The 23,756-nt window shown below is 40.1% G+C and overlaps 1 protein-coding gene across 1 annotated transcript in view; it reads left to right on the forward strand.

The window, feature by feature from the left end:
* The first annotated feature begins 13,807 nt into the window (after positions 1-13,807).
* LOC122809524 (interleukin-18-like) overlaps positions 13,808-23,756 on the forward strand; it is a 190,306-nt gene continuing 180,357 nt past the window's right edge. The window contains exon 1 of the mRNA XM_044081089.1: positions 13,808-13,871. The gene's annotated coding sequence lies outside the window, so the exon portion shown is untranslated. The remainder of the gene's footprint in view (positions 13,872-23,756) is intronic.

The following is a 23,756-nucleotide window of genomic DNA, read 5'->3' on the forward strand; positions in this document are numbered from 1 at the left end:
TCCCAAGAAAGCTGATCTGGGCAGTACTGCGGTGGTTTGAAGTCCCAGAAATATTGGTAGAATTAGTGCAGCCTATGTACAAGGACCCAATGACTAAAGTACAAACAGTGTTTGGCTTCACAGATGGGTTCCCAGTGGGAGTGGGTGTAAACCAGGGTTCAGCGCTGAGCCCACTGCTGTTCATACTGGTGTTGGACCACATTTGCAAACAGGTCAGAGGGGACAGATCAACAAAGCTGCTGTATGCAGATGATGTGACTTTACAGGCAGACTCTGAGCTAGAACTTCAGCAAAGGACAGGAGAATGGAATGCAAAACTGAAGGCAAATGGGATGAAACTAAGCACAAATAAGACGGTGGTAATAGGAGCAAATTGGGGAAATCAGAAGAAGCTGAGAATAGAGATATAAGGGAAGATAGTGGAACAGGTAAATAGCTTCAAGTATCTGAGAGGGGTGGTTGAGGAAAAGGGAAATCTGTATGAAGAGGTCAAAGCTAGAATCAGATGGGCTGCAGCCAAATGGCACACAATGTCAGTTATAGTCTATTACAGAAGAATGCCAAAGAAGCTGAAAAGTAAGGTGTACAAGACAGTGGTGTGACCAGTACTACTGTATGGTACAGAAACCTGTGCAGTAAAGGCAGAACAGTTGAAGATGCTAGAGGTGATGGAAATGGAGTGCCTGAGAAGGGTGGTAGGATGCAGATTGTGGGACAGATGAAGAAATTAGGACATAAAAGCAGAAGCCAAAATAGCTACAATTGCAGAAAAAATCAAAGAGAACAGATTACAGTGGTTTGGACACGTGCAGAAAAGCAGAAGACAATCTGGTGAGGAAGATTTAGGACAGACAGGAAGAAGGTAAAAGGAAGCGAGGACATCCAGCAAACAGGCAGATGGATTGTGTGAGAGAAGATCTGTGACAGTCAGGCATGAGTGTTAAAGAAAGCAGGAGTGTGGCACTGAATCGAGAGAGTTGGTGAAAGTTAACATGATACCCCGACCCCATGTAGGAAAAAAAATGGGAAAAAAGGGGGCTGATGATGATGCTGATTTCATTAAGGAATAAAATTAGCATTCATCATCATCATCATCATCATCCTCATCATATCCTCTGTACCTACCTGCTTAAAGCATCTACTGAACTGCCTACATGTTGAGAAAAAAAAGGCAAACTCTGACATACAGAAACTGTAAATTCTGAAAATATTCTAGCCTGAGGAAACAGTTAAACCAAAGAAATTATGGTTTATTTACTGAACAGTCAAAAGCAACTTAATGACTCACATTTGCTGATTGCCTAATTGCCTATGTGATACTTGAAAGACTACCGGAAAGTTGAATGGGCTACTGCTTCTCATGTCCCAAATGTATATCTAGATAGACAGAGAGATAAATACAGATATAGATAGAGATGTAGATATATAGTGATGTGTGTGTGTGTGTGTGTGTGTGTGTGTGTGTGTGTGTGTGTGTGTGTGTGTGTGTGTGTGTGTGTGTGTGTATGTGTGTGTGTGTGTGTGTGTGTGTGTGTGTGTGTGTGTGTGTATACTGTATATGTGGTGGAATTTTAGGAAAGTGGGTTAGATATGGAGTGTATTAGATTATTATTATGAGTGTTGTATGGCTTCTCCAATTGTTAAGAGTGGATGGCTTGAAGGTTTGTGATCCATAGTATCATAGATGAGTAGAATGACTCAAATGAATTGCATTTGAAAAGATTTACAGTAGCAAGGGTTGTTAAAAGAAAAATAATGTGGATGAAAAATCAGGAGGAGGCAGGACTCATTTAAGGTGAAATTTTAGGATGGATTAGAAAAGCATGTGTAGGGACTTTGGGGTTAAAGGTGGTGCAAGAGTTAAGATGTGTGGGGTGTTGGGTGGGATGTAATGAGGGACGCAGGAATTTGGAGTTGCAAGAGGGGGAAGTTGTGGGTTATAAGTATAGAGCAGTGGTAAGAGTAAGGTTGATAAGTAGAAAGGTTGTGTTGGGAGAATTTCATTGTATTATTGTTTGCTGGAGATCTGATGGCTTTCTTTGAGAGGATATTTAGGGATTGACTGTGGTATATTATCATAGGAGGTATGTGATTTGAGGTTGGAGGCTGTGTTTTATTTTTTGTAGTTTGTTATAATCTGGGGATATTGTGTATTACGACTTGCTTTAAAATGATGTAATTTGAAAATATATATTACATTTTGGGACTCACAGAAAAAAATGCTGACACTGGGAGAACAGGCGGACTCCATACTGCTTGTTCCAAAAAGTCAAGATCGAACCTCAGACACTGACACTACAAGATAACAACAGTAAGTAATACAACTATGTGATTTCCAGCATTGCAAAGATTTTGATAAATGGTAATTCCACAGTGCAGATTTAGGGAAAATGAACTTTAAAAACCAAAGAAGACTTTCAAGATGATAAGCTAGATAAGTCATAGGAACTTAACTGTTCACAGCCTGTATTGCATTGTCATGATTCCAACGAACACATGCATAAGCCTCCGTGGGTTTGAAGTTTGTCTAACACAAAGAGAACCTATACAATCCAATCCTCACTTAAGTACATGACATCCTAGGAAGGAAAAGTAAGGGAACCCCAACCAGTAGTCCATCACCCAAATGAGGGTGGCTGAGCTTGGACTACAGCTAAGATAAGTGAAGTGGCTGCAAAGAAAAGCCAATGCCCATAGCAGCTCACCATTTATACTCCTTCCCCCATTGTTTAAATTTCAGTGCTGTACCTGACCCTTCAGGCTCCTTATGTAAAATTGCCTTCCAGGTAGCTTGCTTTAGGGTGGACTATGGCACTGTCATTTCTGTACCTCTGTTAGGACAGCTGATAAATTCCAGTCACACACTTAGCCTCCCATCCATGAAACCTAGGTGTAGATACTGTACACTTAGACACTAGTTTAACTCCCAAGTAAAACTGTTCTAGGGACTGTAAGTAGCTGCCCATACTCCACACTCTGAAAATTCACAGCCTAAAGTCAGGAGAACAAAATTACTAATACTGTGCTAATATAGTAACAGATTGCATAGACACAAGGTAAAATTTGCCAGTAGTGAACCTTTACCCAAGTACCTTCGTACAGACTTGCAATTAGTGAACCTTTACCTAAGTAACAAAATTTGGCTGCTTTCAACCCAGCTGCACTGATTGTATTTTGGCAGGGCTTCATGAGTGGAAGCCCCGTTCTGCTCAGATATGCATAGCATAACTTTACTCTGTTCCCCTAGCCTACACCCAATTCCCCACCCATCCTCTCTTCCTCTACTTAAATAGCACCAATATTCCCTCCCTACTGTCACTTATAAAAAAAAAATAACAGTTTTACAATTGCTATAGTATGTACATTTGATGTATGTAACTTTAGGTAATACTGGTACTTCATTATGTGGATTTTGTAATTGGTTAAGCATTGATTAAGTTGATTATTTAATGTGTGGTTATTTTGCTGAGTTTTATCTCTGAAGAATTCTTTGCTTAGAAGACAAAAGCACTTAGACATATTAAAGTGCATTCCTGGTTTTATTTGAGTGGTTTGTTTGTGTTTCAGTTTTGAAGCAGTTTGCTGGCTTTATTGCAAACAGAATTTTCCAGTTGTTGTGGTCCACTGGCAGAGTTTGGTGGAATTTGCTGTTTTTTCTTCATACAGACCTGCAATTACTATGTGGTTACTGTTCAAAACTGCTTATACCAGACTACCCATCATGGTCTTCTTACTACTACACTCCACACTTTTACTATCCCTCACTATACTCACTTCTTATCACAAACCTCTCAGTGCCACCCTAATATCCAAACACCTTCCTAATGACCCACAACCACCAATAACCTTACACTACTCAAACATCTCCTCTAGTCTAATCACTCTCAATTATTTTCACTACCTAAACCCTCATTTCCTTCCATCTAACTTAAGATACATACCACACACTATTACAAAAACATTTTTCAACATTCAAATACTTTATTTCAGTTAACCAATATACATATAAATATAAATATACAGAATAACAACAAACCATTGAGACATAAATAACCATTTCCAACAAAGTACATGTGGAGAAATACAAACATCTCAAATCTTTAACTTCTTCACTTAAAATTAATCTTAAACTAGCTCAGTGTCTACTTCCCAATATGGTCATGTTTTTGATAATCTCTTCTGTATACTTTTTATCTATAATTGAAGAATGATTACAAAAGCGTATTTAATTTGTAGTCTTGAGTATAACTTCTAAAACCTTTCTAGTTAAAGTTATTCTGCCTTTTCAAAATCAAATTATCTTACTTCCAAGCCTCTTCACTATTAATAGAAATCACTTTTCATTTCATAATAATAGTAATGATACATTCTTCTCTAAATACTTAACTTCAATGTCAGTCTTTAATGCACCCCATTCCTCCTTAATAATTAGTGTATGATGACTCCAGACCAAACTATATTCAATATTTAAATAAAAAACAAATGCAGAAATATATAACACATACAACTGTTTACCACCATTAGCATCAATTTGCTTTTCAACTGATCATATATGCCTCTCTGTTTTTTACCTTTTTCCCTTTTTTATCACATATTTGCTTATTCACTTCAAATAGTTGACCATGTTTCTATGTAACTTTTCCATGGTAGTCATCTACTTATGAACCTATGCTTTAGACCTCAAAGGCTTCCTTCCTCTTCTTTTCTTAAGTGGTCTACTACTCATATGAATTTTACAACTGTTGAGTTTCCCCTCTTTTTTCCAGTTTCTATTTATTGCTTTCTTCACCATTAACAATATTATCCAGACCAATTCTTGACTCATGTCTATATCACTTCAGGGAAAAACCTTTTAGTCGAACACCTCTTTGTTGAACACTAATTGTTGAAAGTTTGATCCGTCGAATGGCCGCTTTAGTGATTTTTTTTCCTAGGGGGAAAAATGCTTGGCCAGCCTAACAAACATCAACAATTTCACAAAATTTAATACCAACCAAGGTGGGGGCCTGCAACCCCCACCCCACAATGTGGGGGGCTGTGTCCCCCACACCCTCCTAACTAAATATACCAACTCTGAGATCACACTACAGTGGGGAAAAGAGCAAATCCCCAATGATTGCCAAGCATTTTTCCCACTAGGAAAAAAATTCACAAAAACGACCATTTGATGGATCGAGCTTTCAACAGTTTGCATTCAACAGAGAGATGTTCGACTAAAAGGGTTTTCAGTGAAGTGAAGTAGACCCCTTAACTCTGTTCCCCCATAACCTATATCACCTGAATAAACAACCTCAAGCAATATGCCTTTTTTCAGTTCAACTCTACAGTGAATTACACTATTCTCTCAACACTCCTCCCCAACTCCCTCCTCCAGTCTTGCCTGTCATTCCTAGAAAATATATATAGCCTGCCCTCTCCCACTTTTGACATCTTCTGGAGTATTCCTCTGACATGGGGTACAGCCTCTCAGGTGTATAACAGTATTTATGGAGGCACTTCCATTTGAAGACCCTACATTTTCTAGACTGTATTGCTTTAGTAAGCATAATACACACTTTCTCCAGTCTTTTACATTAATACCTTTCCCCAATAATGTTTCCTATTCTTTCTAGAGCATTTTCTTTGTGTCGCTTTTCCTTGCCCAATAATTTACAAACTCTAGAAACTATACTTCTTTCTAGTTTGTCTTGATTTCTTATGGCCACAACCTGTGGAACAATTTCAGGCCAATCTTCTCTTCTTACTTGTTCCCATTTCATCTGATGTACCTCATTCCTTAAAGCATAATGATATAAATAAGCTTTCTTGGGAACTACACATCTGTTCTGTATTTTATCCCTTGTCAACATCTTAGCTTACAAAACTCTCTGATTACAAAACATCCCACTATTATTCTCATATGCCTCAATTTTTCAAATCAGATTCTGGAGAGGAATTCACTCAGTGGGGAGGATATAGTTTCTCTAGTCTTTTGAAGCTTTTGTCTGAAAAAATATGCTAATTATCATGCTAATGAATCCATCAGTGGAGGTATAATCAGTCAGGTAGATTCTCCCCATATCACCTCAAACATATTCATGGAGCCTAACCATAGGTTATATTTCCGAATCATTTGTTTCTAAATTTCCTTGTAACCTACTATATGATGTCTTGCCAACTGGTTTGCTCTTTCGTTTTCAGTTATACCTGAGACAGCCAACACCCCTTTCTCCCTTAGAAGTAGTGTTCTTTCACAGGATACACATACTTTTTCCCCAGCCATAAAATAGTTATTGAGCTTCTTGACCCATTCACTACGTATTGACATCCGGAAAGTCTAACCTAAGTATAATACATGTGATACTGCACACACCAGTGTAAGACTTGGGCCCTCTGATATTAACCCATTTCTAACAATTTCCATTCTGCCTAGCTCTTCTGTATTTCTCTTAATAAGTTATCATTGGATCTCCTTGCTTCCTCACATGTCTTTCAACCAGATCCCAAGGCATTTTATGTCATCCACATTTCTGTTCAGAGGGTAAGACACATAATTGTTGTCTGGGATATTAATCCCCATTATTTTAATATTTTATTCATTTATTTTCTACCCTACCTTCTGACCAAATCCCCTTAACATCTACCAAAGCTTAGGTAAATCTGTTTTCCAGTCATGTAGTGACAATATAATATCATCTGCATACAGAGCAATTTTCATCTCTAAAAAACCCCACACGTAGCCCTTAATGTCTGACCCACATATCTTCCTAGCTAATGGCTGCTTATATAAAGCAAAAAATGCAGGAAGACTGAACAACCTGGTCTTGTGCCCCTAGCTAACAGGACTAGACAGCTACCCCTAATTTTCACTCTTGCCTCCACTCCCTTTTATATGTTTTTGAGTAACAGAAGACATTCTGAGGGAAAATCCATATTTTCTAAAACTATGAAAATATATCATTGATCTTTTGGTTGAAAGATTTCTTCATGCCTAGTGTCACTACGATTACCTCTCTATGATGTGTGTTTACATAAAAAATTACCATCAATGTCATCAGAATCTTATTAAGTGCTCTTTTTGTTATAAAACCACATTGATCTCCTCTGGTAATCTGCACTAATATCCTAGCTAATCTAAAAGTGATTACATTCATAAACACCATCTAATCATAATTTAACACTATTATGGGATGATAGGAACCTGGATCCATTAAGTTCTGTCGATCTCTAGGCAGTACAACTATTATACCAGACTTCCATGGAATTAGAGAAAGCTGTCCTTCATAACTTGATTAATCACCTTTGCCCATATCTTGCAAATCTTACCTATTTCCATTTTCTGCACCTCAAAAGGTATTCCATCACTACCATATGATTTGCCCACTTTTTGTTGCCCTATTGCTTAACTTCTTTTTCCATTATCTCCGTCACTATCTGCTCTCTCTGCATACAATTTAATTTAATTTTCATCTCAGATATCTTTGTATTTCCTCCTTCCACTTTTAGAGGTTTCTTCCTCTTTATACAGATTTTCAAAATATTGGGCAAATACTTGCAGGACTCCTGCCTGATCCTCTATTAACCTCCCTGTTTTTATGTCTTTGACTGTCCTCATTACACAGTCCTTCTGCTGCCTTAGTCTGGCCCCTAACACCCTTACAGCAGTCATAGTTACTTACATACATATCCTTTACAGTAATACTTTGTGCCAACAGCTTACAATCATCCATACTTTGCACCTTCTCCAAGACTATTCTCAATCTTTCCTTTTCTATTGGAGTCAGTCAGTTTTGCCCTGCAAATGTGCAATTGTCAGATTTATTTAAGTTGGTTATTTCATTCCCTCTCTTATTTTTGTCATTTACCTCTGACAGAATTCTGAACTCCCTCCTTAAAAAGTTCATTTCACTCATCCCCCTCCTTGATAGTCATGCCTCGCCTTTCAAACAATAAATGCTGTAACTTATCCCTGCACCATTTTGTAAAATCCTTCCTTATTAACAGATATGTGGGTCAGTTGCCTCAGGCTAACTTTGCAAGTACTGCTGCAGGATCAGACTGAATTATGGAGCCCATTTCATCCCTACCACCACATCTTTATACTCTCTTGTAATACAGACCCTATCAATTCTTTGCCAACCATTCCACTTAGGGCTGTAGTATGTGAAACCATTCTGCCTATCTGACATCCCCCTCGCCAAACATCTACCAGTCCCAAAAGCTTGAATACTTGTTTTTATTTTTTCTCAGTCCTTGACAACCTATTACACTGTCTCCTACCAGTCATGTCCCCTATATTAACACTATGTTCCAGTTTCCTCCCATTACTAACATCCCCTCATGAAACTGAATAGTTATCAACATCTCTGCCTCACTGTTGTAAATTTCATCCTTGTGGGACCATAAATTGCTGTTACTGTGATTTTATGACCATTGAGACTTCCTGCCCACTGTGCCAAACATCCTTCTCCTTCTTCCAAAAGACCTTCTTCCCTTAATCTTATACATTTGTTTGTATTAAGATAATTCCCATCCATCTTGCAGCTTTACACCTAGGTACTGACAGTATCCTAAACCCTGCTCTTTCAAGCTTCCTGTGTTATTCCTCATCTAAATGAGTTTCCTTTAAGGCTATAAAATGGGCACCATATTTTCTTACAAGATTCCTTTTTATCCAGATTGGTCAAACAATTAAAATTCCACATCACACACTTAATTTCTCAAATATCAGTCAGACCAATATTGATGACCCCATTAGTGTTTTCTGCCATACTTTCTATTTACAAATAATCCTCTGATATACACAAGAGGATTAAATCAAATAGCCTCAAAAAATCTTCCCTACAGTTTGCTAGCATTATCCTGGCACTGGGCAGTGGCCATACTTAAAAACCATGGACTCCTTCCCAACTTCATTTTTGAATTTACCTTTCTTACTTATTTTATCCAATGCTTTCCCTACTGATCAGATTCCACAAGACTATCTTCTAGTGACAGAACAGTCAGAAACAGCTGAACAACTTTTATTACTATATGATGAAATTGCTTCCTATGATGAGGCATATCCTCTAAATATGTACTTAGTAATTGTCTCTTCTCCACTCTAATTTGGTGAGTGCAACTGCAGTGCTAGAAACAATAGTATGTCCCACTCCTCCAAAAACCTGTCTAAGAACTCAGATATTTTACATTTAGTTTTATTAGTAACCACTACCAGCTTCTTCATCTTCCTTATGCCTTTCCATGAATTCTTATTTCAACTTCATACTCTGTTGATATTACCAAATTCTATATCTAAGACAACATCCTCTTAGCCTGTTTAGTTGCTACAGATACCCTGCAGTCCATCCCTTAAAACATTTCCATTTTCTCATAAACAGCAAAGACTTTTCTTCTGTTGTTCTCCCAGTACAATGAGTTAACAGTAATGATATTTCACCTCTCATCTTAATGGAACATTCCATGTCTCTTCATCTCAGTCCCCACCAACTCCCAAGTATTCATGTAGTGACATTACTGCAATCCAGTCACGTATTTCACCTCATCCTTAATTACGTGCAACAAGTAAGAAAAAAAATCTGCCAACCCATTTTTTATATTATCCTTCCCTTGCACATTCTATTTTACATCTCATCTTACTATTTCCGTCCTTTATCCTGGTGCCAACTTTCAAATAAGCAGAAGGTCTCAGTTTCCCTAAACTCCATACCTAGAACTTTGATAATTGCATAAATCTTTCTCTTCCTTTAATTGAAACCCTTACCACAAGGAAAGGAGAAGGGACTTACTGGGTTATGTTTAATGCCACATCCTGAGTAGAAGTTCCACAACTCCTTCAGTGTTAGCAACTGTCTTTACATTCAGCCAGAGATCTTGCTTTCTTAAATAATGGAAACATGTCCTTTGATCTTAGCTCATTAGCTCAAGGTACCTGCTGTCCATCAAATGAATGATCTTGTGAAATCACTGGAGGTTATGAACTTAATTTATAGGGATTAACCTACTTCCCCATTTTCAAAGCTGCCTTTGGATTTGACAGTGTTTTAGACCACCCAGGCAGGTGGATCCTAATAGTGTCTGGATACAGTAATTTAAAACAATACCCTTTGAGCTCACACATCCTCTGAACTGGAATAAAAGCCACACATCTCTCTTGGATCTGCAAGGAATAGTTTTATTCTAAAGGCACTCGGGACTTTGCAAGGATAGTTTCATTCCAGGTTTCCAAATCTGACCAAGTACTCTCTTTTAAATGATATGTTGCAAAACGAACAATTATTGGGTGAGGCAATCTCCATGCTGTGCTGCAGAAAATTCAGGCTGTGTGATAAGCCTGCTCTACACAAATTCCATCTAACATGATTTGAAACAGTTTGTGACAAACTTTTAGAAAAATTGTTTTTGGAATCCCATACTTCTATAATCACAGGAATAACCCCTACATTGAGAATTTTCCTCCTTGCACAATTTTCCTATTAAATGATCATTGCCTCCAGGATTTCCAGTTTTACTTCTGGAGCTACCATTTTTGTCTTTAATTCTTGAGTCTCCTAAACATTTTTGTGTTGATTAACAATTTCTGTAATTGCATTCAAGTGTCTGTCTGTTTCCTTCATGTACTCTTCCAGTCTAATGTTTATCTTTCTCACTTCCAAAAACATGTTTTTCAAAGTAACGTCCTCTTCCCATACATCTGTGCTGCTACCTGGGTCCTGCCTTTAAGCCATTTTGCCAAAGTCAACCACAGTACTAGTCCTCTCTTTCTTCTGACTATTCTTTTTACATTTCTTAGTTCTTTTGGACATTTATGTCTAACTCTCCACTGTCAGGGTATTTCTATTATAACTAACTGTGAATAAATAGATGGTATGGCAACCAGCTTACTTTATTGGTGCCATTACTGAAAGTCCCTATTAAAGTTATTTATTTACTTATTTATATGTTTACATTTGTTGACTGGGATGATCCGACTGGGTAGAGCCACTTTTCAGCAAAGGCCTGGGGAGAAATGTTCTACATGAATTTACACAAACAACAAATAAGATTTTACAATACAATTTTCAAACAGTTGTGCAACAGAAAATAAGCAGAAAATTCTACAGTTTATGACTATATATATCAGCAGCATATATTCAGCAAAATTTAATAATAACAATATGAGTACACCTTACATAGTGAATTGAGAAAGATTATAGATCAAAATTTGAATAAGTCAGGTAGGAGCATGGATACAAAATAGGCAGAGGAGATGATGCAGTAATAATAGAGAAATAAGGCAGGTACCAGCATGGATATAAAATAGCAAGAGGAGAAGATGTAGAGAGGACAGAAAAAGAGAGAGAGAAAACATGGAATATCAGTTGGGATTACAAGAAAAAGAAAAAAGTGAAGTAGTTTTTTATGGGATTGGGTGAGAAAAATAACATTTTAGCCATTGGTGGGTCAAGAATAAGTCCAATTATCCATGTGATGCATTTTTAGGACTTTTTTTTAAAGGATTTGTGTAAAAAGTCTACTCTTATAGGGAATTCATTTTTTTTCACATTTGTGAGACATGATAAGAGAATAGGTAGTCTGCTGATTTAGTTGATTTGGCCATACTTAGCAAGTCTTTATCACTTGACCCTAGGGTTTTATTTGGAATACACCTAGTAAGAATAAAGGTCAAGCTTGGGCATTTTCAAGGTTGTGAATTAGATTATGTGTCATATTCAGTTGACAGTAAGACAAGCAGTGAGGGAGTTCTAACTAGAGGAGCTTTTTCAGGGCTAAGCAATGCTGTGACCTGTATGGTAGGTTTGCTGCAAATTTTACACTGCTTTAATAGGTTAATTTAGGTGGTTTGTAGATTGATAAGTATGGGGGCCCTGTACAGAAGGATTGGAAGTAGGTATGCTGTGGCTAGACATACATTTGCTTCTACTGTTAAAAAATTGGTTAAATCTGTGGAGGAGACCATGGCTAGTATTCATGAAAGATCGTGTAAGCTAAGTAATTGAATGGTTTACCAATGCTAGTTGTTTGCTGAGTTACTGTTAATGTAGAAATAAGTATTATGTACTGTAAATGTAAGTAAATATAATATTACTGTAAATGTAGGTAACTGTAATAAATGTAACTTTTTTTACCATTTAAATTTTAGTTTGTGTGACACGCCATGACGGGCAGTGGTGCTAAACCTTGCAAAGTGAGGATAATCCAAAAATCTATTTAAAATGGTTGTATTGTATTTTTCCCCTTTATAGATGACGTTTAAGCATAGCTAAGTGGGTTGGGACACTGTGGCATGTTGCTCAGCATTGCTTAAATGTGAAGAGCTATATAGAAATGTATAGCTGTGAATTTGAATGCTGAGTTAGCTTAGTGGTTAGAGTTTTGGCTTTGTGTGCAGTAGGTCTACGGTTCAAATACCAAGACAGGCTATTCAGCTCTTACATCGGAAATTATTTATATGTTAATGTTAATTTTATTTACCAATGTAGTTATTGACATTTGCAGGGAACATGTGCCAGACATCTAAAAAATAGAAACCAGATGCATTAATGTTTGTCGAAAAGGTCAATTTTAAGCATAGCTGAGCGGGTTTGCACAGTAAGGCATGGTACACAGTAATGCGTAAATGAAAATAAAGAGGTATGTACAGCAGTTTAACAGCAGATCCTCACTGGCTGAATGGTTAGGGCACCGGAACTTGTACATTAGGTGCAAGGGTCGAATCCTGACCATTCTGCTTTTCAAACGTGACAGGGAAATGTTGTAAATGTTTTTTATTTGTTTTGTATACATTTAAATATGTTAACTGTGGTGGTCCAGCTTGACCAGAAGCCTATCTGCAGTGGAGACCCAAGTATAAAAGTCCCAGTTACACAGTTACACACAAGTATCCAGTACATTAAAGTTACAGGAACAGATAACATAGTGGAATGTATAAGTTTAGGAGATATAATAAAATAGTGTCAGTGGATATATGATGTGAAATCTGCCATGTAAACACAAGTGTCCCAGACAGTACAGTCACACCCCAAAGTAATATAATCAAAGTTCATAGGGGACGTCATGTAAAGTAAAATATATACACATAATAATAGGTTAGTAAGGACTAATTAATGTCCAATTTGTTAATTTTCTTTAAATGAAAATTGGGCAATGCTTAGCAGTGCTTAACTCTGCTAACCCGGTTTGAGCATTGCTAAGAAGTATAATTGTAAGCAGCATTCAGCCCAGCTAAGTGGATTTGAGCACTGCTAAGCACTGCTCAGCATCTGCCCCTTTAAGCATTGCTCAACTCAGCTTAGTGGGTTTGCACACCACTGAGCTGTGCTCACCATTTTCAAGAATGGCCCAATGACAGCAAAGGGTGGGAATATGGCCTGATTTAAACTACACAAGTGGGAATACAGCCAGAACCTGTTGTTGTGTGATCACTACAGATGCTATGTCTGAAGTTGGAGAGGGAGCATGCTTTTGGGTGCAGTGCTGGGGCATTTTGGAGTCCAGGGTCATGGCTGGCCTCCTTGTGCAACACCATGATGACATACTGCTGCAGGGCCAGTACCAAGGCTCCCAATATAAATCTGAGGCCTGGGACCATCTGGCACATGACCTCACCAGTGCCACTGGAATCCCCCAAACTGGTGAGCAGGTATGACATCACTTTGCTGACCTAAAGTGGAGAAAGGAGGCGCTCTTGGCCCAATGGATCCAAGATGCTCAAGACAGCAATGCCCCAGTAGTTTGTAAGTATTTCACCCATAGCTGTGCCAAATTCTAGCCTGAGTATGTGATAGACTGGTAAGCATAACAGTTGTTTTTTTCCCCTACAGGTGCAGAGGTGAGAGCTGGCAATGTGGAGGCCCATGCAAACAGACTGGCGAGGCTGCAGCAAGAGTCTGGTGAGTACAGTATAGATAAGAAGGAGTACATTGTTTACTGACAGTAGGTTTATTGTGTTCTGAGTGTACTAAATAAATAAAGTTGGTCAGACCAATATTGATCTACATGATATGCAGTACTACTGAATGTAGAATCTCAAGTGTAATAAAGCACTGTGTCATAGGTTCATAGGTTCATAGGTTCATACTAGGCTATCTGCCCTAGGGCATTTATAAGCCTAGCCAGAATGTGTTTGGCTTTCGCCACCCATTTTAAATTTATTTTGCTATGCCCTTTTTCAAGGTTAGTATACTGTGTCTCTGTCTAACAGTGACACAGAAGTGATACCCGGGGTAAACCTATGATCTCCCATCCACTCATCAAGATTCCTCTTGAAGAGAGTCAATGAGGGACTCTGCCTAACCTGGATTGGGATTTTATTCCAGAGTGAAGGGAGCCTCTGGATTATGACTCTGTCCCTCCAGCATGTCCTATTTATTTCAGTGCTGAGGTTCAAGTCTCTCGAGCACGTAGCTCGATGGGATTTGGATTTTCTGAGGTGCAGCATGTCCATTAATACTGGGTTGGACATGGCTTTATACATCAGGCACAGATCGCCTCTGAACAGGCGGTATGCCACTGAGTAGAGCTGGAGTTTCTTTAACCGGGCAGCATATGGCATCTGTTTGAGCCCTTTGATCCTCTTGATGAGGTACTTTTGGGGTCTTTCCAGTTGCTGCAGGTGTCTGGTAAGGTACATCCCAAAAGGGGCATTGTACTCAATTATGGGCCTGATGAGGGATGAGTAAAGAGGCACGATGACCTCCCCTGATCTAGATGTGAATCCCTTCATGATTAGGTGGGCTATATAAAATGTTTTTCTAACCACTTTGGCCACGTGGTTGTCAAATGAGAGATTGCTATCAACTTGGGTCCCCAGGTCCCTAATTACTTCTTCTGTACTTAATGGATTACCACCTATGTGGTAATTTGTGGGCACTTTGTTTTTGCCAAAGGGGATGACTATACACTTTTTGGCATTTAGCTTGAGGCCATGGCTCTGGCACCAGTTGTCTGTTTCTATGAGGCCCTTTTGGAGGATGCTTGTATCAGCTGGAGAGTCTATTATGGCACCCAGTTTACAGTCATCTGCGAACTTGGTCAGCCACAGTCCTTCCATATTGGCCTGTACCTCTGAGAAATATATACCGAACAAGAGAGGTCCCAAGACTGAACCTTGTGGGACGCCACTTGTAACTGGTTTGGAGTCTGACATGGCTCCAGCTATTCTAACCATGTGGGTTCTGTCCTTGAGCCAGTTTGCAACCCATCTAGTGACATAGGGGTTTATATTTAAGCTGGTGAGCTTATCTATAATGCCTGAGTGGGGCATTGTATCGAAGGCTTTTGCGAGGTCCAGGTAGGCTGTGTGGACCACCTTCCCCTTATCAATGGCCTTGGTGACTGTTTCAAAGAAATTGACCAGGTTTAAGAGGCAGGATCTGCCCTTAACAAAGCCGAACTGGGTAGGATCCAGTGTCTGTAGGTCCCCAATATCTTTATTTATAAGGTCCATGATGATCCTTTCCATAGCTTTACAGACAAAGCTAGTGAGACTTATGGTGCGATAGTTTCCAGGATCCGTCAAGGCACCACCTTTGTGGAGAGGGACCACTGTTGCTGTACGCCACTCTTTGGGTACATATCCTGTAGTAAGGCTGAGATTGAACAGTAGTTTTAGGTTTGGGTTTAGCTCTTCTTGGAGTTCATGTAGGACGCAACCCGGGACACCGTCTGGTCCCATTGATGCTGTGTTTCTTGCTTTGGAGAGAGCAGCTCTTACCTGAGCATCTGAAATGTCAGGGGGGAAGCACTCTGCTGGGAAAGATATTAGCCCTTTTGTTGGGGAGGGGGGAGATGTTTGTGCTGAACCTGTCAGCTAGGATGTTGGCAATGTCTGTGGGTTTGGTGTATTTTTTGTCATTTTGGACTAATTCTGAGCATATCTGGGAATTACCACCCAGGTTCCTAACATAACTAAAGAAAGCCTTGTGATTATCCTTAGTGTCCTGTGAAATTTTTCTCTCGAAGCTGGCCTTAGACAATTTTATGAGTGCCCGTAGTTTTTTGCTAATACTGATCAGTGATGCCTTCCCTTTTTGGGATTTTGATCTATCATTTAGTAGCTTCCTCCTTCTATTGTATAGTTTGTTTATGGCTGGGGTCCACCAGACAGGACGTCTGCCTTTGGAGGATTGGGTCTTGGTTTTATTTGGGATCGCATGATCCATGCATTCCTAAAGGTGTTCATAGAATGCGTTTATAAAGGATTCTGCGGTCTGGGCCATATTTTCCACAGGCCCGGGGGCTTTGAAGGATTCCACCTCGGTTTTGAGGAGTGTGAAATTTGCTTTGGAGAAGTTTTTCACTGTGGTTTTCTGGGCAGGGGGTCGGGTCAGGATGTGAATATCCAGTGAGATTAGTTTATGGTCTGCTCTTACCAGTGAGGGATACACTTCTGGTCTGGAGCATAGAGTCCCCATGTTGGTGATGATCAGGTCCAGTATATTTTCCCCTCTTGTGGGAGTGGCAACAAGTTGTTCCTTAGCATTTGAGTTTATAAATTCTAGGAACCTTTGGGCTAGGGTGTTGGAGCTAGAGTAATGCTCCCAGTCTATGTTTGGGTAGTTGAAGTCGCCCAATATAATGGTGTTTGGAGAGACCTTCATATTTTCCAGTGTTCTCAGAAAGGCTGGGTGGGGTTCCTGGGTTTGGGAGGGTGGTCTGTAGCAGGCTATAAACTGGAAGGCAGTTTTACCTACTGTTAGTTGCACATGGATAGTCTCTGATGCTTCGTGCTTTGCCACCAACCAGGAGGTGTGGGTATCTTTGATGAATATCGATACTCCCCCTCCTTTTGTGGTTCGGTCCAAGTTTTGGGGCCGAAAAGCATGGTATGAGGTATAACCTGGTAGTGCTGGGGTGCTCTCGGGAGCCCTGAACCAGGTTTCTGTTACTGCACAGATATCGATGTTCTCCATGCTAAGGAGAGTTTCGAGTGCATGCATCTTGAGGTTTAGACTTCTGGCGTTGAGTAGCATTACTCTTAGTTTCTTATCCCTTGTGATACCTATGGAGGTGGGTTTGTCTTTTGAGCCTTGCCTAAAAAGGCACTATGGGGGTAGCAAGAGCCTTTGCCAATATCCGAAAGCCCAGGGGTGACAGGTGCAAGCCGTCCCTAGCGAAGCATCGTGGCTTGCCAAGCATATCATCCCAAGCTGACAGGCATTGGATCCCCTTTGAATGACACCAGTACTTAAGCCAATTGTTGAAATTGATCATCTTGTCTTCATATTGTGGCATCATTCTTGGTGAGGGTAAGATGCTACTCAAGGTCAGGGTCATACCGGCCTGGGCTACATGCTCAGAGAGCTCCTTTATGTCTCTTTTCATGTAGTCCAGGGAGGTACATCTCAGGTCATTCACACCAGCATGGACAATGACTGAGTCATATTTGTACTTGCCTTGGAGTGACCTGAGTGCTTCTGTTATGTGGCGGATCCTAGCGTCCGACAGGCTGCTCACCATGAGCCTCTCCTTGTTCAGCCTGGTGAGCGGGACGTCAGTGTGCCTGACGATAGAGTCACCTATTACAAGTGTATCAGGTGTGTTGTTTAGTCTTAAGGGCTGTGACTGTTCGGCACACTGGCTTTGTGAGATATGTGTTGCACATGTTTTGTTTTGGGGTAGCGGTTGCTTGGGTGTCTGCTTTGGAGGTCTCTGCTGCTTAGGCAGATCTTTATTTAGAGCCTCCGAGTATGTTTTTGTGTGATTATGTGTTTGGTTTGCTGTCGTGGTAGGTCTATGTGAGACTGGAATTGTAGTGAGTGTGGTTTCCTTCTCCTCCTGACTGGTTATGCCAGTACTGAGTTGAGAGAGCTTAGCCTCCAGTTTGGCTATATGGTTGCATCTCTCACATGTGTTGGAATTTGTTGGGAGGAGGAGAGGGTTGTCTGTGTACATGAGGCAGTTGTAACATTGCCTCAAGATTCCCAGATTCACCAGCTGGACCGGAGAGGAGATTGACAACTGACCTTTGGACATGTTAGAATAATATTGGGAATTCCTTAATAATTGAAAACAAGGGCCAGTGGGGAGTGAGGGTGTAGTGCTTTTAGTTTTTAGTGCTGACTTATATAATTGCTTTAGCGCGCAAGTGCCAGGTAACTTAAGTGCAATGTGTTACAGGTAACTTAAATGCAAAAATGACAAACAGTAACTTTCTTTCAAGTGAAACAAGGAAATAAGTACAGTAAGCAATGCAGATATCACTAGTGATCCACAGAAGTGCTGAGAAGCTGCGTATTAGGTGGAATTAGCGTTCCAGGGAAATAACAAGCAAACAAACAACAAGCATATAAACAAAGCTAGATTCAGCAGGCCTGGATCTAGTCTATGCTACAGAAAACAAGGTGTACCAATTTCAGTAAGATACAGTTCAAATATTCAGGCACTATAAACCTTTAACCAGAAATTCCCAGCTCAGAAGGGCAGAGTCCAGCCTCTTCTCCCACAAGAGTGCAGACCACGAACCTTCTTAATGTAAAATAACTGGCCTGAAGCCCAAGTGCCTAAACCAGAACTAATACACTTTAAGAATAACAGACACTGGGCTGTCAATCAGCAGTTCCCAACTTAGAAGGATGAAAGCTACCTGTCCTGCCACCACAGTGCATGCTACAAACCTTCCTAATGTAAAACAACTGGTCTGAAGCCCAAGTGCTTAATCCAAAAGACTTAGAATGATAGCTACACTTTAATCAAGTTACTAACAAGCAGTAATAAATACAATTGAATACTTTAGAGAATGCCTGGTTTAGTGCTCAAGTTACACAAACAAAGCTAGATCCAGCAGGCCCGAATCCAGTCTATGCCACAGCAAACAAGGCGCACCAACTTCAGTAAGAAGCAGTTCAGATATGCATGCACTATAAGCCTTTAACCAGAAATTCCCAGCTCAGAAGGGCAGAGTCCAGCCTCTCCTCCCACAAGAGTGCAGACCACGGATCCTCTTAATGTAAAATAACTGGCCTGAAAGCCCAAGTGCTTAAACCAGAATTAATACACTTTTAGAATAACAGACACTGAGCCCTCAATCAGCAGTTCCCAACCTAGAAGGATGTAAGCTACCTGTTCTGCCACTACAGTGCAGACCACAAACCCTCTCAGTGCAAAACAACTGGTCTGAAGCCCAAGTGTTTAAACCAAAAGGCTTAGAATGAGTTACACCAAGCAGTAATAAATACAATTGAGTACTTTTAAGATGATGCAAAAGTAAAATAAAGTGGGTAGAAACACAAGTACAGTAAAAGCAGATGACATTTTTTTTTTGTCTGAACAAGTGCTGAGATCAAAGAAACAGATTTGAGTGCTGAAACTAGAAAACTGGCTAGTTATAAGAAAAAAAAACTAAGCTAGAAGGCTTCCCTCCAACACAGAAGGGCTTGGGGGCTCAGAAGCCTACAAATAGTCTATACCACTTAACAGGAAAGGCAGGAAACAAGCTTAAATTTTTTTATCTGTTTCCCAGATGCTCTCTTTGTACACAGTAGGAGTGCCTGAAATCAGAATATGATCTCACTGCACTCAGTTGAGTGAGCAAATGAGATGGGCCCAGAAGGAGTATCCAAACACAAATTTACAAGAGGGGCGGGCAGTTTCAAGGCCACTAAGACTGAAGAGCAGAGTCAAAACTTCCAGTTCAGTTAATATTCCTGCAACACACAGTTAAAATCAATTTAAATACTGTATTTTTTTGAAAAAAAAAGTGCAGATAAAGGTACATAAATTCTCTTATACGTCCAGTTGAATACATCAAGTTCTTAGCCGGCCAAAGCTGAGGTTTTCAAGCAGAAAATATTTCACACTGTACCACTTAAATAGGCAAGGACAGGAAATCAAAGAATGTGGCTACCCCCACACCTGTAATTACTAGCAAATAACAAAATTCAGCAAACACTGACTGTTACTCAAACAAAGATTTATACCACAAACTGTTGTGTTTAATCTGGTATGTTGTTGAAGAAATAGAGTGTGTACAGGTGCTTCACAGAAAATAAGGTTTTGACAGCATGCATTAACTGAGGTTGTTCTGATAACCATCTGTTATGTAAAATTGTAGATTGTGGAGCTATAAAACAAGATATAAATGAAATATGAAATATGTCCTGCACTAAGATCTGAACCTTGAATAGCAATGTATTATAGTGTGTCCCCTGCAGCATTGCCTTGTGTTAATCTTTGCATTCCAGATCTTATTATTTCAAAGGATTAATACACAGTACACTAACTGTCATGCATGAAGCTCAGGCACGTATGTTCAACTGTCACCTCAGTCTTTGGTGGAACTAAACTTAGATTACAAGGTCAGACTGTCTACCCAAGATATTATTAAGCAAAATTCAGTCAAGCAAGAGACAGTGGTTCCCCAGTAGCTCAGTGTGATGAGAAATAGCTCTGTCATTTGTTTTCGCACACCCAGACCATGGTTTGAATCCAGGGAGTAGTATTAAGATGTGTGAATATTTACACTCACGTAATCTTGAATATTTGTAGAAGTAGTCAGGTAGTGTTAACAGATATGTTCTCCACAGGTCTTACAGGTAAAGAAATGTTTGTAGTAGCTGTGTGAAGGGTATACTAATAAACCATATACAACTGTTCCACTGTCCAACCCCATGCCTTCAAATGACAGCAGGATAGGTACATACACCATGCACTCTTCCTGGTACATGTCTCTCAAGTGTCACTCTGTTACAGCTAGTGGTCACTGCTGCCAGTAACCATGGACATAGATATGAGTCCAGGTGAAGTATGCCACTAGCACACTCACGCAACATCAGTGCAGGGTACACCTTCTTCATTATATATGTAACCCTGACATGTACAAATCCCCTCTAGTCATGTACCCAGAGTTGTCACAGTTTGCCCAATACCATTTCAGGTTGACAGTTTAACAGTTATGCAAGTGCTACAGAAGCTATGGACCATAGGTAGATGTAAAATGAGGGCAGACCTGTAGAGTATTGAGCAGTACTGTTGTGAAAAATAGAAGCCTATACAGTTGTTAATGGACTTTATTCTCTCCCCCCACCACTTATCTGCATCAATAATTATTATTCATATAGTATGGGTTTGTTGTTCTCAAAATCTAATGTTGGGACTTGTGTTCTATTATTGTTTATATATTTAATTGATTGCATATTAACATACATTGTTCAAATACCATTGTTGGTGGCCTGTTGCTATAAATGTAACTGGCATGCTGTTACAATGTTGACTGTTATTCCATTTATGCATGTTTTCTGTTTGCTAGGCAATTGATTCACTTCTATTGTTCTGAGTTAATTGGAACACCCACACATGCTGTTATAACTAATGTTGAAATGTTTTGTTCATGACTAACCAATACATTTTGAAAAGCCTCAACACCATAGCACATTTGGGAAGGCAGATCCGGATCTGCCTTTCTCGCCTCATCTGGCCATGGTACCAGGCCCCAGCATGTCTAGGACCCAACCCCGAACTGCCTCCTTCACTGGTCCTGCACACACACCCTCGGGTGGAACCGCCTCAGGGGATGGGCACAGAGAGGAACCTGTCACCCACAGAAGGTTCCATGGTATGGTGTGCAGCATCATCAGACAGAGTTGGATGGATGCCTGAGAGAGATTGAGGGCAGACTGGTGCACCTCGAGGGGCAGCATGCTCCTGTTGTCCAGCCCCCAGCATAGCCACCTTTAAGGCCATGAAGGGGTAGTGGTGACTGCCCATGCATGGGGACCTCAGTCCCACTGTTTCCATCTGGGGGTTCATGGGCCTCTCATTCCCAACCATCCTCCCCATCCAAGGTGTTTACCCCCCTCATGTGTCATACACCTCCCCTTTCTGCTGTCTTGACTGTCTTGTTTGTCTGCAAAAGCAACCTCTCCTACCCAACTTACCTCCCCAAATGTACATACAACCTTTACCACAAATCCCACTCTCACCTTAAAAAAAAGGGGAGGGCATCTGTCCCCCCCCCAATAAAACATGTCCCCTACATGGCTCTCCATTTTGCCCCCAAGTACACTGACATCAATCAAATTACCCCTGAATTACTCAAGCAATGTATGTCACCCACACCCCTCCCTGTGTGGTGTGAGGCTCTAAATTCAAATTGTCCACATCATTCACAACTGTTGCTGCAGAAGAAATGGAGAACTATGGTCCTTTCCTACACCTGTCCTGCACATCCCTAGCTGCCTTTCACATTGTTTTCCCCCTGCCTGCCTGCATTTCACCACTTTCCTATCACTCTTTTTTTCTTTTCTTTTATTGAAATGAGCACGGGTTTAAGTGGGAATAATCAGTGCTAATTGGAGCCAAGCAGGACTAAGCACCTCTTGGCATCGCTTACCTTTACGCAAACCTGCACAAACCCACTTAAAACTGCTTTAATCACTCTGTCTCAATCAGCCCCTATTTTGCCCAGCAACAAAATAATCAGGAGTGGCAGATCTCAAACCCAGGACCCTGTGCACTACTGTTAGAGCAACATACCACTACACCATATGAGCTGTGGGATTTTATAATGCTTTTTCAAACATGTCATGCATTACAGTCTTTTAATATTAGGGAAAAAGCATAGTACTAGCAAGTCTCAAACCCAGGACCCTGTGCACTAGGGTCAGAGCAACATACCGCTATGCCATATGAACTGTGGAAATTTGTGATGGCTTTTCAAACATATACATTACAGTCATTTAGCAGTAGGGAAAACAAATATCACTGCCAACTTTTTAATCCAGGCTCTTCTACACTAGATTCAGAGCAACATACCACTATGCCAAATCAGCTCTGGGAGTTTATTGATGCACATACCTCTCAACCTCTTAGTGCAAGAAACTGGATGAACACTGACAAAATGGGGGACAGAGGCCCAACAATAGGCATATATTTTACATAGTGCAGTTATAAATATAAAAAGTTGCTAGAGTGACATGGTTTGCTTTAACATACATTTTCTGAAGGATTCAAAGTCTGTAATTCAAACCTCTGTCATTATTTAGTGCCATCATACCTCAGATTATCCCAATTATTTGCCAGAAAACAACAAATATTCTGAGGAACAGACTAAAAATATGAGCATAAACTCTGGACATTCTGTGAAAATATGTACAGTTTGTGGTATGCTGATGCATTTGTAAAGTTATCAGGCAGTGCAGGGATATACCTTTAGGGCAAAAAAACATCACTAACAAATTATGAACATAGAACCATTTGAACTGCAGTCAGAGCAACATACCAGTAGGCCAACTGACCTCTTGAGTACAGCAACTGAGTTATATGAACACATCCTGATAGCCAGTCACACTGTACTCTGACATATAGAGGCCAACAATCACTGTGTACTTGGGCCTCTGACACAGACACAGAACCAGTACGCAGAACAATAAATGCTGCAAGCGTCACATGTGACTGTACAGATTTCCACAGAATGTCCAGGGTTATGGCTCATATTTATGGCCTCTTTCTCAAAGCATTTGTGGTATTCCTCTAAATCACTGGGATGATATCAGGATGGAGGTCACTAAATAGCAATACACCTTTGAGTGTCAGACTTCAAATCCCTCAGACACTAGATGTCAAAACAAACCCTGTTACTCTAGCAATTCTCTAAGGTTAAGACACAAATATTTCAAATCTCTCCCTTTTTGTGAACCTTTGTCCACACATTTTTTCATGTTGTGTCCACATTTCCTGTGCTAAGAGGTTGAGAGGTATGCAGACATAGCATGCAAAACTGTGGACACAACACATCACTCCAAACAGTGGACAGTATTTCCACCTACCCTCTGTGATGC

Source organism: Protopterus annectens, chromosome 8.part0 (assembly GCF_019279795.1).
Source record: "Protopterus annectens isolate FY-2018-M chromosome 8.part0, PAN1.0, whole genome shotgun sequence".
NCBI lineage: Eukaryota > Metazoa > Chordata > Ceratodontiformes > Protopteridae > Protopterus > Protopterus annectens.